At 42.6% G+C, this 9,510-nt stretch overlaps 1 pseudogene; it reads right to left on the bottom strand.

Annotated features, from left to right (window-relative positions):
• Nucleotides 1-3,170: 3,170 nt before the first annotated feature.
• On the bottom strand, nt 3,171-6,314 carry LOC123073712 (transcription factor NAI1-like; annotated as a pseudogene).
• Nucleotides 6,315-9,510: the final 3,196 nt, after the last annotated feature.

The following is a 9,510-nucleotide window of genomic DNA, read 5'->3' as shown; positions in this document are numbered from 1 at the left end:
GAATTCAAAGCTTAGAGCAACTCTAGGAAACCCTTTATATCGCCTGACCCGCAAAATAACCGCCAGTTTAAGGTTTTGGGCAGAACAAGTGACCCGAACAGAACCCTTATATGCATCTGACCCTTAAAATTTTTTGAAGGGCGTGGTAAATCGACCCCTCCGACCCGCGAATACCCAGTTTTCCTCCCCGCCCCATCGGTGCCCTATATACCGCGGAAGCGGTTGGCGGGAGGGAAATTTCAGTGTGCGCGTTCCCCACATCCACGCTCGCAGCCGCCCGCCCCCGCCGCCGCCCGCCTGCCGCCTGCGATTCCGGCTATTTCCGCCAGTGGAATCGTGCCACCGGGCCGCACTACGCATTTACATATTCTCTTTTACAGTTCCGCTATGTGGGGTCTGTTCCGCCGCAGCCCGCAAATCACGTTTTCCGTGAATTGTAAATGCGTTAGAAGGGTTCGGCATTACAAGGGGTCTTCTGGAGTTCTCTTAGCCTGTAAGCAACCATTTCATCACCAGCTTACTAAAATATTGAACAACTGTCTAGGTAGGTACAGCTAGCTTTGACTATAATTTTAGACATCGTACTGCTTGCAATGGCCTACTTCTTCCATACAAACCCACATGGAAAAGGTCAACTACCATGTACCACCGCTGGCCGTCGCTCAAGGTACACCATTTCATCATCTCTCCTAAATTTCGTCGACACCTTTCCCTTCCTAACGAAGGGCGCACCCATTATGTCCCACGTCCTCGAGATGACCACCTCGAGCTCGTGGTTCCTTGCCTCACCGTTCTTCGTTGACGCCGTCGAGTACAAGAACCTGGTGCGGGCAAGGTCTCTGGCTGACCTGGAGGTGAGCTAGATCATAGTCGACCCCCAAACCTGTCTGTCCATTTAAGTGCATTGTAGCCCATAGCAACGAACGAGCGTTCTACTAGTGACCTGTAGTTCCACTCTGAGAAATGGATTGGGGAGACTCCCTGATCTTCTATAAAACGGTTAGACCGTGTAATTTTATTAGGACTTTCAACGTAAGATTTTTCTATAAAATTTGTTTGGGTGCCAACTATATATCCCAGCTTTGATTCGATGCGCTCATTTGTGATCGGACAACACACAAACAAAGTTTGCAAATTTTCACCATGAACATATATGGATGTACCTGCCCCTTGTAATAAGTTAATAATAACATCATGATTAACAAAGAAAAATGAACCAAACACAATTGCGAGGCTTTGTGTATCAAAATATCATCAATATCACTCATTGTTTAATTTTTCTTTGTGAGTTTTACTATCTTATCACTCATTGTTTTGCATTGTTATTTTTAGAAAGAAGGCTTCCTCACAGCATTTTAAATTAAGGGCAGCCATCCTTAACAATCAACAGTGCAAACAGACAGAATAAGAAGAATTTTTTTACTTTGTTGTTAGTGATCTATCACAAAACTTGGTTACACAAGACATGAAAATGTTTTTTTCTTGCGATGAATATTCAGTTACGTAAGATATGAAAATGAGTATGACTACGAGAAAATGTTTGCATGATGAGTTTCTATTCTAGCTGATTCATGGCTCTAATCGATTCTGTGCTGATTTGTGGGTAGTTTTTTCTAAACGTTCTCAACCAAACCCATCATTACAGAGCCTCGGTTTTCCAGATAGAAGGTGAAGGAATACACATTTTTTCTTTATCCCACCAGTAGAGAGAGTCTATGCATAGATTGTGGTACAAATTAACAAGTTTGTTCAATCGCTTCATTTATTCTCCGTCACATCATTATGAATTCTACATGGAAAATTTGACCAACAGTTAACTCACTTCTCTGGGGAGATGTCCTAAAACGAACATGCATCCCACCACTGCTACACAACAGACTTTATTAGACATGCCTTCTGACACTAGCCGAAAAGCACGGTCACGAAAAAGGCTATACAAAGCGGGTTTTCTTCGGCTTCTCTCTCAAAACCTCAGGGGAGAAGCGCCCACCTCGGAGAAATTTGCTTTCTGAGGCAGTTGACAATGAAGACCCTTCTTGAATATATATTCTCAGGCAAGCAGAAAGAAAGGCCAATCTGAGATGTTTAATCTGTCCAAGGTGGTCTTTCATTCGGGCTCGTGTCTTCATTATTAGTAACAACTCTTGTTGCAGCTATCTTGGTACAGTACATAGTTGAGTCTTCTCACTATTTCCTCTGCATTGACGGTAAAGCCCTCCTCCACCTGAACAAGAAAGTTAGTCGATCACCACAAATTTAATGTCAAAAGTCCTTAAGGACATTGATGGTCATGTATAATAGAATTGTACATAATATCAATATTGTGCCTGTTTTCGATTGTTTCTCTAACTTAAATGAGGAGGGATAGATTCTTTTAAGTAGTGACATACTATGGCCTCTGATCTAAAGTTCAACTATTCTTACACTTTTATCATTTAAGCAATTCTAATTTTCACTATCTACAAAGAAATAATATCTGAAGGATTAGATTGATATTATGATATTTATTATCAAATATACCTTAATATTTGTTTTATCACAGAACATGTTTGTAGATAAGACGGCCGTCAAATTACTATCTTGAAGAATGTGTCATGTGACTCATGTCCTACCAGAAAATTTACATTTAGTTTGAATCGCGTAAAGTACTACATTGGACATCTAAAAATGGTACTATATTTTATATTAGAAAAATCAAAAATCCACTTGCAAATGAAACAATCTAATTTCTGTAGGGTTAAGGTGATTTTGAGGTGCTACGTGATAATTTGTTTGTCTTATTGTATTTTACTTTGCAAGTGTGCATTTTATAGCATGGTATGCATATCTATCTATTGAAAAAATATGCAATGGAGAACAAGGAAAGTGAATATTGAGAGGAATCCATCCGGGTGGCAAAAAAATGCATTCGTCTATTCGTCCTAGTTATGGGGGTCCAAGGGGCCTCTGGGCAGTCTAGTCTCCCTAATGTTCGCTGGGGTGGTGGCGTTGTGTGTGCCGATACATTAACACCCATGAGAAGCTATTTTTTCCTTGAAGGTGTTGTCGAATAGCTTCTTCACACTATCCCTAGGTCTTTTCGGCTCTCGATGGTTGGTTTGGAATTGGTGGTGGAGTCTCGTTTTGGTTAATAATTGCTTGTTCATTGTTAGAGTTTTGCATGATTGTAGCTAATCAATCATGCCATTGTGAGGTTTTGGCCTAGCATCCCTTATAAACTTGGACGACTCTATTCGTCTTGATAAAATCACACAAATACCCCGCCCTCTTTTCAAGGTACCATCATAAAAGTAATGATGAAAACTTGCCTTTGCCATGGTGGTTATAATCACGGTGGATTCCGTGAATGGCATCACATTATTGTGGACGATGCAAAGGTGGAACTCCTCCAACTCCGCAAGAACCCTGGCGACAACACCCTTTCCATTTATTTCACAGAGGATCCTCAACATCACCTTGTTTTCTGAAAGCTTTGCCTCTATCTCGGGCAGCCGCTGGCTGCTCGCCGGCGTCTGGGCTGCCGAGTAGAACAAACTGGACCCCTCATTGCTGTTCGGCGCGGTATGGCGGCTCGGCTCCCTGACCAGCACCACGGTCTCAACGCTCCTATGGCTGCCGCCGGCCACCTCCAGGACTTGACCTTCTCTTGGAGCTGTTTCACATAGCTCGTTGCGTTGCTAAGAATCGTTCCCTTGTCCATCTGATGGACCCAAATTGCAATAAACACATTAACAGATCTTTTTGCGAGGACATTAACAGATTAACTAAGCATTAGACCCCACGAGCGAAAAAAAGAAAAACTATGCATTTCCTAAAGAAATATTCGGACACGTGGAAAAACACGGGGAAGTCAGCGACCTTCTTGAGGCCGGGGATGACGGCGGAGAGCTCGATGAAGCGCTGGTTCGTCTTCTCCCAGCGCTTCCGCTCCGCCCTGATGTGGTCTTGCGCGCAAGCGCCGACTTTCCTTGCGGCGGCCCTCCTCGTCGGCTGTGACACGCCGGAACGAAGCGGTGCTCTGGCGGCCTGTGTGCCACCGCCAACGCTGGACGGCTGTGCCGCGTTGAAGTTCCAGCTCATGGAGTGGGTGTTGGTGGCGCCGGTACTGCTCATGCCGCCCGAGGCCGGGAAAGACGTGAACGTGGAATTGCTGCCTTGCTGCATGGCCGCATCAGGGGATGGGCTGATGAGCCCCCCACAGTGGCGGGTATCGGCGCCGGAGCTGTGCCTGTCCTGTGCTTCCGCGGGCTCCGAGGAATCGCGGAGCTGTGTTCTCGTCGGCTCCTCCTTGAGCCTCCTCATGCTGCAGCGTGCTCACCGCCCACTGCATGAACAGGAGTGAGTCGTCCATGTCGTCCATGAGCATCCGTCCGTACGTAGCCACTGACCCAGAAGCTGTTGCAACATCGATACATACATGAGACACAGCAGAATTAGAATTAGAATTAATGAGAGAACGATGCATGTAGTCGAATTCTTTACCTCGATCAGTGGGTGACGAACTCAATCTTTGTAGTAGTAGTAGTAGATGCTATGGAACCTGGCTTTTAGTCTTAGGGTTTATAAGGAAGCGTGCGTCCACTCAGTGAATGTTGTGTTTGCTCACACTAAGGCCCCTCTCAAGCGTAAGACAAATGGGCCAACCTTAAACAAACAATGAGTCGTTGGATCCTGGTTATCTGGCCTGGATCTAGTGGAAATCATATTCTAGACACCAGCAAATTAAAGGTGCATGTGTTTGCACAAACATACAAAATTACATTATGTGTACAATGGACTCTCCTGTTGTCGAGATTAAGATCAGTGTATAGCTGGACTAGTGGATCCGGCCACGTGAATCATCCAAAATACCAATGGTTTTTGTAAAACAACTACCTATAGGTGCGCTATAGCCTTATTGGACCCTCCACGATACCCAAATGACGGGCCAATGACAGCTTCAGTATACTAACGAATAACTACTAGCAAATGTAGTTTCAAACCTTGTAGCTGGCCATCGTTCTGCTAGGAGAAAACACAGGATAGTGTGGTAACTTTGAAAGACAACTATACTTGAAGGCAAAAAATAAAGTCATAAGATTGGTTAAACTATGAGGAAACATATGAGAACTCAAACTAAAAAGACATATAGGACCCTAATAAGTACTAAGAACTGGCGAATAGTCACCTGTTAGAGATAGTAAATAACGCTAACAGAAAATTAGTGTTCACTGAGTGCCAAGGTCTTTGCCGAGTTCCGTTCACAGGCTCATGACACAACATCCCTTTGCCGAGAACAAGACTCGGCAGTAGTGTGTACTCGGCGAGGGCTTCCTTCCGACGAGAGCTTCCTTCCGACGAGAGCTGTCAGAATAATGCCCGGTAAACAAAATAATACTCGATTAATATGGTTTTTTTTCCTGAGAACTCGTGACATGGCAATCGGCAACGAGGAGTCACGTACACGACAATTTCGGTTTGACGGCTCCCTGACGATGGTGGCACGTTTACCAAGTGCAATTCCTCAAGGACTCTGCAACTAGTTGTAAAATCAACTTTTCATGTGTAGAAACAGTTTTCCGAGTCCCCTACGGAAGTACCCAGTGTAGCTGCAAAGATATTTCCTGGTTCCGCCATGTGGCCCACTTTCCCGAGTGCCCTGACTCTCGGAAAACATCTTTATTTACATCTTTTAGCTACGGAAAAACTTTGCCGAGTTACGACACTTGAAGCTCAGCAAAACACTTGCTGGAGTGGGTGGACAGAGTCACGCATCACAGCTATTGAGTAGGATACTCAGTAACAGGGAAATTTATTGAGCTCAGTACTCAGCAAAAGCCCCCATGAGTAATTTTAGTAATTTATACTACCTGTTAAGACCTCATTGGAAAACATTTTTTATATCCATATAGTCAACTAGCACTATTCATACATCACACATAATCCACACAAACTAGCAACAACTCAATTACCATACAAAGTTCACATGTCACATAGCAAGTTAGATAACAACCTAGAAATTCACCGACACAAGCATAGTGACCTAATAACATTGATATTTCATAGACAAGCATCATAAAATTTGTCGACACGACCTCTCCGTTATGAAGATCATCTCTGATGTCACGAGCTCTACGTCTATTGAGTAGAGGGGGTGGGGGGAGGGGGTGGAGTGGCATTCTTCATAGCCTCAAGTCTTTGATGAAATGTCTACATATTTATTTGTTAGCATTGCATCACAATGGTCAGTCGGTTAATATTGGTGGCTGTTCTATGAAAGTACTAACGTTGACTCCGGCTTGCGCATCTCTCATGCCGCCACTTCCTGCAGCCATGGCGCCTGTGCATCACAGCCTCGACGTCCTCCCTTTTCCTCCTTCATTCTTCCATATTTGTGGCCCGTGCAGCTTTTTATGCTTCGAACATTACCTAAATATGTCATTGCAGTCTCAAATATAGGTTATAACAAGATAATGTAAAAGACATGAGTATGAAAGATACAAACCTGCAGCCATGCAATCTCACACAAATGAGTCATCGGACGACCCCTGATGGAGGGACTTGGGCTTGTTCTCTGTGCCTGGATCTGATAAAGCGTGACATCGGAGGAGGTGGCGATTGCGTGCTACTTCTTGAGCTTGTGTTGGTTTTTCCTTAAAGAGGAAAGGGTGATATTTCCCTCAGTTTTGAGAACCAAGGTATCAATCCAGTAGGAGACAACACACAAGTCACCAAATACCTGCAGAAACAAACACCAAACTTGCACCCAACACGATAAGGGGTTGTCAATCCCTTTACAGTTACTCGCAAAAGTGAGATAAGATAGAGATAGATAAACGGTAAAGTAAATATTTTTGGTATTTTTGTCATATAGATTGGAAAGTAAAAGATTGCAAAATAGTAGATCGGAAACTCGTAGATTGGAAAGTAGAAGATTGTATGATGGAAAATAGATCCGGGGGCCATTGGTTTCACTAGAGGCTTCTCTCAAGATAGAAAATAATACGGTCGGTGAACAAATTACTGTCGAGCAATTGATAGAAAAGCGTAAAGTTATGATGATATCTAAGGCAATGATCATGAATACAGGCATCACGTCCGTGTCAAGTAGACCGAAACGATTATGCATCTACTACTATTACTCCACACACGAATCGACTCCTGCCTGCATCTAGAGTATTAAGTTCATGAAGAACAGAGAAACGCATTATGAACGATGATATGATGTAGAGGAATTAACTCAAGCAATATGATGAAACCCCATCTTTTTATCCTTCATGGCAACAATACAATACGTGCCCTGCTGCCCCTACTGTCACCGGGAAAGGACACCGCAAGATTGAACCCAAAGCTAAGCACTTCTCCCAATGCTAGAAAAACCAATCTAGTTGGTCAAACCAAATTGATAGTTCGAAGTGACTTGCAAATATATCAAATCATGCATAAAAGAATTCAGAGAAGATTCAAATAATATTCATAGATAAGTTGATCATAAATCCACAATTCATCGGATCTTGGCAAACACACCGAAAAAAGTATTACATTGAATAGATCTCCAAGAACATCGAGGAGAACATGGTATTGAGAATCAAAGAGAGAGAAGGAGCCATCTAACTACTAGCTATGGACCCATAGATCTGAGGTAAACTACTCACGCTTCATCGGAAGGGCAATGTTCTTGATGTAGAAGCCATCCATGATCGAATCCCCCTCCGCCAGGACGCCGAAAAAGGCCCCTAGATGGGATCTCACGGGTATAGAAGGTTGCGGCGGTGGAAAAGTCTTTTTCTGGATGCGTCTGGTGGTTTAGGCATATAAGAGTATATATAGGCGAAAGAATTAGGTCAGGAGACGCACGAGGGGCCCACAAGGGTGGGGAGCGTGCTCTACCCCCTGGGCGCGCCATCCGTCCTTTTGGCCGCCTCGTGGCTCCTCCGACTTTATCTCCAAGTCTTCTGGTTTTCTTTTGGTCCAAGAAAGATCATCGCGAAAGTTTTACTCCGTTTGGACTCCGTTTGGTATTCCTTTTCTGCGAAATTCAAAAACAAGGAAAAAACAAGAACTGGCACTGGGCTCTAGGTTAATAGGTTAGTCCCAAAAATAATATAAAATAGCATATTAATGCATATAAAACATCCAGAACGGATAATATAATAGCATGGAACAATCAAAAATTATAGATACGTTGGAGACGTATCAAGCATCCCCAAGCTTAATTCCTACTCGTCCTCGAGTAGGTAAATGATAAAAACAGAATTTTTGATGTGGAATGCTACCTAACATATTTATCCATGTAATTTCTTTATTTTGGCATGAATGTTCAGATCCATATGATTCAAAACAAAAGTTTAATATTGACATAAAAACAATAATACTTCAAGCATACTAACAAGATAATTATGTCTTCTCAAAATAACATGGCCAAAGAAAGCTTATCCCTACAAAATCATATAGTCTGTCTATGCTCCATTTTCATCACACAAAATACTCAAATCATGCACAACCCCGATGACAAGCCAAGCAATTGTTTCATACTTTTAATGTTCTCAAACCTTTTCAACTTTCACGCAATACATGAGCGTGCGCCATGGACATAGCACTATAGGTCGAATAGAAGGTGGTTCTGGAGAAGACAAAAAGAGGGTGATAGTCTCACATCAACTAGGCGTATCAACGGTCTATGGAGATGCCCATCAATAGATATCGTGAGAGAGTAGGGATTGCCATGCAACGGATGCACTAGAGCTATAAGTTTATGAAAGCTCAAAAAAGAAAACTAAGTGGGTGTGCATCCAACTTGCTTGCTCATGAAGACCTAGGGAAATTTGAGGAAGCCCATCGTTGGAATATATAAGCCAAGTTCTATAATGAAAAATTCCCACTAGTATATGAAAGTGACAACATAGGAGAGTCGCTATCATGAAGATCATGGTGCTACTTTGAAGCACAAGTATGGAAAAAGGATAGTAACATTGCCCCTTCTCTCTTTTTCTCTCATTTTTCTTTTTTTCTTTCTTCTTTTTTTCTTTTTTTTCTTTCTTTCTTCTCCTTTTTGTTTTATTTCTCTTTTTTTCTTTCTTTTATCTTTTTTTTCCTCACATAGGACAATGCTCTAATAATGAAAATCATCATACTTCTATTTACTTACAACTCGATACTAGAACAAAATATGACTCTATATGAATGCCTCCGGCGGTGTACCGGGATGTGAAATGATTCAAGAGTGACATGTATAAAAAATGATGAAATGTGGCTTTGCCACAAAAACGATGTAAAATGCATGATCATGCAAAGCAATATGACAATGATGATGCGTGTCATAACAAACGGAACGGTGGAAAGTTGCAGTGCAATATATCTCGGAGTGTCTATGGAAATGCCATAATAGGTAGGTATGGTGGATGTTATGAGGAAGGTATATGGTATCGGCGAAAATTGCGCGACACTAGAGAGGCTAGCAAACCTAGAAGGGTGAGAGTGCGTATAATCCATGGACTCAACGTTAATCATAAGTAAATCACATACTTATTG

The sequence above is a fragment of the Triticum aestivum genome, chromosome 3D (genome assembly GCF_018294505.1).
Source record: "Triticum aestivum cultivar Chinese Spring chromosome 3D, IWGSC CS RefSeq v2.1, whole genome shotgun sequence".
In the NCBI taxonomy this organism is placed as follows: domain Eukaryota; kingdom Viridiplantae; phylum Streptophyta; class Magnoliopsida; order Poales; family Poaceae; genus Triticum; species Triticum aestivum.
This window is presented reverse-complemented; position numbering and strand designations above follow the sequence as displayed.